Raw genomic sequence first — 9,582 nt, 5'->3', positions numbered from 1 at the left:
TTTCTAATATTTATCCATACTGTTTGTGGATTGTAGTTTATTCGTTTTCACCAGTGTGTAAAGTTCCACTGTATGAATGTACTAGAAGTATAGTTACCCCATTCATGCATCAAATGGGCATTTGGGCGTTTCCAGTTTTTTTGCTACTAAAAACAGTTTGCTGTGAACATTCCAATACATCTCTCCTTGGGCTCACGTACAAAAAAATTTCTTTAGGATTTAAGTAGGAGTAGAATTGCTGAGTCATAGAACCTACAGGCGTTCAAATTTATTGTCCAAAGTGCTTAGACCAATTGACATCGCCACCAACAAGGCATGAGATCTTGATGCACGTCATCACCAGCACTTTGTGATGTCTGACTTTCCACGTTTTGCCCATCTAGTGGGTACAAAGTAGCAACTTGAACACTGAGGAATCTGAATATCTTTTCATATGTTTATTTGCCCTTCATGTTTCCTCTGTTGTAAAGTGCCTGTCCCTATCATTATCCATTGTTCTATGAGTTGTGAGTCTTTTTCTTTTTTGGGAGTTCTTTATATGCTCTGATACTTATCCTTTGCTGGTTTATGTGTGAAAAATATCTCCTCTGCTTTGTGACTTAATTTTTTTTACCCTATTTATGTTACTTTTGGATAAACAAAGTTCTCAGTGTTAACATAATTAGATTTATCAATCTTTTCTCTTACAGTTGTTGCTCTTTGCGTCTTGTTTAAGCAAGCCTTCCCAACACAGCAAGGACATAAAGATAATCTCCTACATTGTCTTCTACAAGTGACTTTTATTTATGATGTGAGATAGAAATTCAATTTCATTTTTTCCACTTGAGTAACAAATTGTCTCAGCAGCATTTATTAAATAGTCTCCTCTTTCCCAAGTGGTCTTCCATTGCTTGCCCTGTCATAAATCAGGTTTCCAAGTATGAGTGGCTCCGCTTCTGGGATTTGGTTTTTTTTTTCCCTTGGTCACTGTGTCTATCCCAGTCTCAATGCCAAACTATCTTAATTAATGAACTCCACATACAAAAGATAGTGCTTATCCTTGGGTCGTGGGCAGTGACAGTAGGGGCTGCGAGGGGGCAGCTAGGTTCTTGCAATGGTGTTGTTGGTTGCTGTTTTTTTAAGAATACATCTAATGTCCTATTATTTATATTAGTCCCTCTGTAGCTTCTAATAAAATACCTGGAACTAGGTAATTTGTAAGAAACAAAATTTATTGCTTACAGTTTCTGAGGCTGGGAAGTACAAAGTCCAGAGAACACAGCTAATGAGAGCCTTGGTGGTGGTGACAGTGCTAGCAGAGTATCACAATGTGAAAAATGGCAGAGCAGAGAGATACTAACTTCCTCATTCACTCTCCTTTCATAAAGCCCTCCAAACCACATCTATGACCACCATTTTTAATCCATTCACTACTGCAGGGTCCTACAATCCAATCACCTCTTCAAGGCCCCAGCTTTCAATTACCATAATAGGATTTCCCACCCTCTTTAACAGTCACAGTGTGGGCGAAGTTTCTAATACATAAAACTTGGGGGACACAATTCAAGCTTCAGTGAGTTTAGTGGGGACATTTAATCCACTACACTATTACAGATTATAAGTGGATCTTTTCTTCACAATAAGAAGGTTCCAATCTATTTCTATTTTCATAACAGCTTTTATTATGTAAACTTTTACTGGAATATAAGAAACATGAGTAAAGGGGCACAAATCATGAGTGCAGCTAGTTTTTCAGCACCCAAGCGAAACATTCTCAGAACCTGAGAAACCATCTTGTGCCTCCTTCTGGTCACAACACCCACTAAGGTGTGACCTCCCATGCCAGAGAAGTTTCTCCTGTTGTGAACTTTATGGAAATAAAACAATACAGTGTGTCCTCATTTGTGTCTGGCTTCTTCTTCCCAGCATTGTGTTTGTGACAATTCAACCACGTTGCTGCTGGTGGTTATTTTCAGTCATTGTCATCACTATATAGGATTGCACTGTATATTCCATAGTTTATCATTCTATTGCTGATAGGCATTTGGGTATTCCAGTTTTAGACTTCAAGAATAGAATACTGTGAACACTGCGGGACATATGCCTAGAAATGAACTACTGGGTCACGGGTAGCCATATATTTGGCTTTAGTAGGTACTGCCGGGCAGTTTGCTGGAGGGTTGCACTAATACCACCCCACGAGCGGTGTCTGAGAGTTCCAGTCGCTCCACATCCTCATTAACGCTTGGTACTTTCCTCCTTTTCCTTTCAGCCATTCTGATGAGTACGTAGTGGTGTCTTATTTTGTGATTGTAATTTGTGTCTCGTTGATAAATAAAGATGTTGAACACCTCTTCATATGTGTGTCAGCCATTTGGATGTCCTCTTTTATGGACTGTTAACATCTTTTGTCCATTTCCTCTCACCTGGGCTCTCATAAAACCCCAACAGGTTAGGCTCTGGAAAAATGGTTTCTCCCAAGGGCAGGCCTTGTTAAGAAAAACAAAATGCTCTGGCATATTTCGTTGTTTTTTTTTTTTTTTTTTTTTTTTATAAAAGATGACGGGTAAGGGGATCTTAACCCTTGACTTGGTGTTGTCAGCACCACGCTCAGCCAGTGAGCAAACCGGCCATCCCTATATGGGATCCGAACCCGTGGCCTTGGTGTTATCAGCACCGCACTCTCCCGAGTGAGCCACGGGCCGGCCTTCTGGCATATTTCAAGATGCTTCCTTTTCCCTTCCGTCTGACAGAAGCAGAAGGGAATTTTTCTCCAACACTCACTACAAGAACCTGGTAGGGCTCTGGGAGGGAAAATTTACAAAAGTGCCCCACCCCTGTGTTCTACACCTGGGCCCTCCCCCACATGGGTTCCCACAGAGGTTTCTGCGCATGGATTTCTGTGCAGGTGAGCTGTCATTCTCCGTATCTGCCTGTCTCTCTAATTTTGGGGGCAGCGGTTTGCCCAGTGACCTCACTTCTCTGACAATTCTAAGAAGAGTCGTTGATTTTCAGTTTGTTGAGCTTTTTACCTGTTAGGATGGAATGACGACTTCCAAGCTCCTTACATTCCAGACTGGAAACTGGAATTAGTCTTTTTGTCTGTTTTAAAATTGGATTGTTTCCCTTTTTCTTATAGATTTTTAGGAGTTCACTGTATATTCTGAATATGAATTCTTGTTAGATATATGTATTTACAAATAACTTCTCACAGATTGTGGGCTTGCCTATTTATTTTCTTAGTAATGTTTCTTGAAGAACAAGTTTCTAATTTTAATTAAGTTCAGTTTGTCATTTCTTACTGGTTAATGCCTTTTTCATATTGTTCAAGACATCTTTTTTAAGCCCAAGATCATGAGGATATTCTTCTATATTTTATCTTAGAAGCTTTATAGTTAAACTTTTGTTTAAATATATGGTTCATCTCAAATTATTTTTAATATATGATATGAGGGTTTTTTCCCCTTATGAATATCCAATGACTCTAAAACCTTTGATTGAAAAAACTATTTTTTTCCCTCTGAATCTAAGTTATGCCTTTGTCATAAATCAGGGAGCTATATATGTGGTGGCTATTTCTAGGCTCAATATCTGTTCCATTGATCACCAATTTCACACACTCTTAATTACTGCAGTTTTATACTGAGTCTTGAAATATGGTAAATGGTAAATCCACCAATCTTGGCTCATCTAGGTTCTTTAATTCTAAGTCCTCACAATAAAACGCGTGAGGATTTTGACTGGGATTGAATTGAATCAATAGATGAATTTGTAGGGGATTGACATTTCAATAATATTGTCTTCTAATCCATAAACATGGTATATCTCTCCTTTTATTTCACACATTCTTTTTTATTTCTCAGCAATGTTTTACAGTTTTTAGTCTAGAGACCTTACACATTTTTTCATCAGATTTATTCCCAGGTATTTGATTCTTCTTCCATGGTATTATAAAATTCTCTTAATTTCATTTTCTAATTTTTTGCAACTATATATGAATACAGTTAATGTTTGTATATTAGTATATTGTATCCAGTGAATTTTGCTAAATTCACCGTTAATTATTATTAATTATTATAGTTTGTAGATTCTTTTGGATTTACTGTGCTCACAATCATGTTGCCTGCAAATAAAGATGGTTTACTTCCTCAAATCCAGTTTTTTATCACTTTTCATTCCTTGCCTTACTTATTGCACTGGGGAGTATCTGCTGCATCATGTAACATAGAAGTGTTGATTGTGGGTGTTCTTATTTCATTTACTCACAAGTGGGAAAGGATTTAATATTTCACCATTGAGGTAATTTGACCCAAAAGGCATTTTGATACCCTTGATTGACATAAGAAAGTTCTGTTTCTTTTATAATTTTCAGAGAGTTTTAATTATGAACAGTTGTGGTGTTTTAGTATATGCATTTTCTGCATCTGTTGAGGTAATCACATTATTTTTCTACTTTATTCTGTTGATAAGGTGAATTACATTGATTGTTTTTTAAATGTGGACCAACTTCATTCCTGGGATGAAACCCCACTTGGTTGTGATGTACTATCCTTTTTAGACATTGCTGAATTCAATTTTCTAGTTTTTTCAAAAGAATTTTGGGGTCTATGTTAATAAGGTGTATTATTCTGAAGCTTTCTTTTCTGTCTTTGTCCGGTTTGGGTATCAGGGTAATGCTGACATTATAAAGAGTATGAAGTGTTTCCTCCTCTTCTACTTCTGAAACAGTTTGTGTAGAATTAGTGTTACTTTTTCCTTAATTGTGTGGTAAAATTTGATGGTGAAACCATCTGGACATGGAGTTTTATTTTTGCAATGTTTTTTAAGTGTGAATTTAATTTCTTTAATTGATATAGGACCATCTAGTTCATCTATTTTTTCTTGAGTGAGCTTTGGTAGTTTGTATCTCTCAAGAAACATGTTCTATGTTATATGGAATTTATGAGCACAAAGTTGTTTGTAATATTCCTTTAGAAATCTGTAGGGATCGTAATGATGTCCCCTCTTCTGTTAATGATGTTGGTAACTTATTTCTTTTTCCTCTTCCTCCTCTTTTTCTTTTTCTTCTTCTTCTTCCAACTGGGTAAAGATTAATTAATTTTATTGATCTTTTCAAAGAACAGGGTTTTGGTTTTATTGATTTTTCTCTATTATTCTTCCCTTCCATTTCACTTACTTCTGCTCCTTCTTTATAATTTCCTTTCTATTGCTTGTTTTAGGTTTAATTTGCTCTTATGTTTTAAGTTCTGATCTGGGTCCAATCATCAGGCAGAAACCACGTAGTAATTTAAGCAGGGGAGATTTAATATAAAAAATTATCAAGCTAGGATAGGAGAGTATTCATAAAGATGGAAAGAGAATTCTAAAGAATATTCTAGAGCTGAGTAGAGCAAGGACAGACTTGGAAGGGGTTCACACCTCATTGAAGAAGATGTGGTTGCATCCACGGGGAAGTGGAGAGGTTTTCTGGGTTGATTGAGGTCCGTGATCACTGGGAAAGCAGGAATAACTCTCTGTGGTGTAGGTAAGCTGAAGTCACCAGGTAGGCACACAGAGGGAGTCAGGCATACAGAAGTACTCAGATGGCGGCTGGAGGGTTAGCTCAGTTGGTCAGAGAACAGTGCTGATAACACCAGGGTCAAAGGTTTGGATCCTCACACTGGCCAGCCTCTAAAAAAAAAAAAAAAAAAAAAAATCAGAGACACTGTGGGAACATGGTGTGTGCTTTTGGAGGGCTGCAGGAAACACAGGTGATCTGTGGATGATGGGGGCATGCAGAGGGGGTCAGGTATTTGGGGGATGCAGCAAGTCCCCACACAGGCTCTGCTGGAACTGGGGGCTGGAGAGGCTTCCCTGTGCAGTCACCTACAATATGACTTGGATGTGACACTCTGGGCCATTGTAGAGGGCTCCTGACATGAGTGTGTTTGGGGCAGAGAAGAGGGTGTGGGAAGCAGCGACTCAAGCTGAGGCAACTCTGGGTGGCTGCGTGGGATAAAATGTGGGTGACCAATTCAATACACGGCCTCCCCCATGGGATCCCCAGTGTGCATGCTTGTGGATATGAGGAGTCAGCAGAGAGCCATGACCAGGCTGTCTCCAGCTCCCACCTACACCATCACTGCTCAGGTTAAGACCTGGAAAAAAACATATGACAGCCAAACACTGGAGGAAGCTGAATCCTGTAGAACCCAGCACCAGAGAAAACTGTGAGCAGTTGAGAAAAAAAGTGCTTTTCGGGATATTAGTGAATGAGACACCAGAATCAAGAAGATTCCTCTTCCTGCAGTGTCTCTCCAACGCCCTCTACTGACTAAAATTTTGCCAGCTGCAACAGAAAAATAAAGAGCCAAGTTCACAGAGCAGGCACTGAAGGTGAATTTGGAGCTGAGAGGTTATACATTGATTACTAGGACACGTGTATATATTTTATCATCCTTTTGATTTTACTAGGTTGCTGTCTTTATATTTAACCTGGTCTGTTGTAGAGAACATATAATTGGTTCTTACTATTTCATCCAGTCTATTTCTGTTTTTTTAATTGGCATGTTTAGACCATTTACATGTAATGTAATTATTGATGTGAATGATTAAAATCTACCATCTTGTTAGTTCTTCTTGATTTGTTCTATCTGTACTTTTTTTCCACTTTTTTTTTTTTTTGCCTACTTTTGGATTAATTTAGTATTTCCTATTTTATTTTGTCTTCACTGTTGGCACTTTTTTTTTTTTTTTTTTTTAAAGATGACTGGTAAGGGGATCTTAATCCTTGGCTTGGTGTTGTCAGCACCACGCTCAGCCAGTGAGTGAACTGGCCATCCCTATATAGGATCCGAACCCGTGGCCTTGGTGTTATCAGCACCGCACTCTCCCAAGTGAGCCACGGGCCAGCCCCTCACTGTTGGCACTTTTAAAAATGTTTCATGGTTGCTCAAGAGTATACTTTCAATTCTTCCATTCCATCTTTTGTGCTATTGCTTTAATAATTTTACTTTTACATATGCTATAAGCCCACAATACATTGCTGCTACATTTTCTTCAGAAAGTCAGTTTTCTTTTAGCGTGATTAAAATAGAGAAAAGTCTTATTTATCTTCATTTTAATCATTTCCAGAGATTATTTATTTGTGTAGATCCACACTTATGTCTGGTACCATGTTCCTTTTCCCCAAATAATTTTCTTTAACCTTTCTTGTAATAGAGGTCTCCTGCTAATTAATTCTCTCAGCTTTTGTTTGTCAGAAAAAAGTTATTATTTTGTCTTAATTTTAAAAGATATTTTTGCTGGGTATAGAATTCTGGCTGGATTTTTTTTCCTTCCAGCTTATTTAAAGAAATCATTTCATTATCTTTTTGTTTACGTAATTTCTAACAATAAATCTGCTGTAATGCTCATCTTTGATCCTATTTATGTAATGTGTCTTTTTATTCTGGATGACTTTAAGATTTCCTCTTTACTTTTGGCTTTCAACAGTTTTCAGTTTTCATATGACTTATCTAGGTGTGCTGCGTGTGTGTGTGTGTGTGTGTGTGCTTATCCTTCTTGGAGTTTCTCAGACATTTTAAGTCTATTGTTTGATATCTCTTCTTATTAGTTTTGAAAAATTCCTAGCCTTCATTTCTTCAAATATTTCTTCTGCCCTGTTCTCTCTCATTCTAGGACTCCAATTGCATATAGTAGATTGTTTTATATTGTCCCATAGCTCTTCCATATTCTGTTCTGCTTTTTTTTTTACCTCCACTCTTTTTTCTTTGGGTGCTTCAGTTTGGGTACCTGCTATTGATCTAATTTCAATTTCACTGATTCTTTCCTTGGCAATGTCAAAAATGCTCAGGAGCCCTTCAAAGACATTCCTCATCTCTGTTTTTGGTTGTTGCTTTACCTCTAGCATTTGCATTTGACTCATATTTTCCATCATTCTGCTGATGTTCCTTATTTGTTCATGAATGTTGTCCATCTTTTCCATTAGAGGTAATAATATCTTAATCATAGGAATGGTTTTTCTAGCTTTAATTTTCCTGTCCGATAGTTTAATTATCTGTGTCATCTATACATCTGGTTTCAATAATTGTTCTGTGTCTTGACAGTAGATTGTTTTCCCTTGCTTTCTTGTGTATCTTGTAATTTGGGGTTGAATGCTGAATATTTTGTGTGGGACAGTAGAGATTTAGATAAGTAATACTTATGCTTGAAATCTGTATACCTCTTCTGCTGCCAGGTCATTAGTGTGGAGGGTTGTGTTATGATAGCTAAGAGTTGAGCTGGGTATAAACTTTGTTATTGTTATGGTCAACATTGGCTTTAAATTCCTCTAGCATTACCATCTGCTCTAATGTGAGGATTGTGTTTTTGGAGGGTTTTTCTACATGTTCCTGCCCTACCATTAGCTTTCAGATTTCCATGTCACTGTACCTACAACTGGTCTCTTTGCTCTTGTCCTTCTCCCGGTGATAGACTGTACTGTTGTTTGTTACTTGTTACTTGATAGCTCAGGGTAGGAAGCAGGTCCTATATCTCAGGGGTGAGACTTTCTCAGAGATCCTGCTTCTCCACCAACTATAGGAAATTTCTAAAGGTCTTAGCTCATGTTTTCCTGCCCCTGCCACAGAAGTAGAGAATGTTTATCTTTTTCTTTCCCCCATCTATTGGTGCCCTGGGGGGCACTATGCTTCTCCAAGTGGCTTAATAAGGTTTTTATTCTTGTGGAATAAGTTCTGGATGAGATTTCTTGTCTTTCCTGAAGCAGCAGCCTCCTCATTCCTCCAGGTCTACACAAACCAGGGAGGCTTTTGCTGGTCTACTGCCCTGTTCTCAGCTTTTCTAGTGTGCTCCTTTTGGAAGTCTATGGAAAAGAATCTGTGAGTGTGTGCAAATTACTTATATGTCTGTGGCTCCCAGTGGTTTTACACTTTCATGATAGCCCCTGTTTGGCCTTTAGAAACTTGTTAAAATTTTTAGCTGAATTATTCTTAAGTGCTTGTATAGGACTCATTGGGATCTGCCACAGGTAAAGCAGTACTCATGTCCCATTTCTCCTTGGAATAGCCTTCCCTTTCTTGGATTTCTTGGTTGCTCTGTGCCCTCGGTGCTCTAATGTGTTCAACAGAAGTTGTGATTTTATATTATTTACTATTTCTTGTTAGGATGGGAGCAATGCTCTTTCCCATATTCTACAACCTTAAAAAACCTGACCTTATTCTTGTTTGGTTTGTGAATGTTAAATAATCTTGTACTCCTGCAATCAATCCTTCTTGGTCACATATTTTGTATTTTTTATATATTACTGGCTTCAATTTGTTAATTTTTTAATGTTTTATTTAGAAATGACTATAGAGTCATAAGAAGTTGTGAAAATGTACATGGAGGTCCCATGTGCCCTTCCCTGAGTTTCTCTCAATGCTAACATCTTGCGTAACTAGAGTACAATATCAAAACCAGAAGTTGGCATTGGTACAATCCACAGAGCTTATTCAGATTTCACTAGTTTTACATGCACTCCTTTGTGTGCGTGAGTGTATGTGGTTCTATGAAATTTTATTACATATTTAGATTTGTGTGATGACCACCACAACCAAGATACAGAATTGTTCCATCGCCACAAGG

This window comes from Cynocephalus volans, chromosome 3 (genome assembly GCF_027409185.1).
Source record: "Cynocephalus volans isolate mCynVol1 chromosome 3, mCynVol1.pri, whole genome shotgun sequence".
NCBI classification, from domain to species: Eukaryota; Metazoa; Chordata; class Mammalia; order Dermoptera; family Cynocephalidae; genus Cynocephalus; species Cynocephalus volans.
This window is presented reverse-complemented; position numbering follows the sequence as displayed.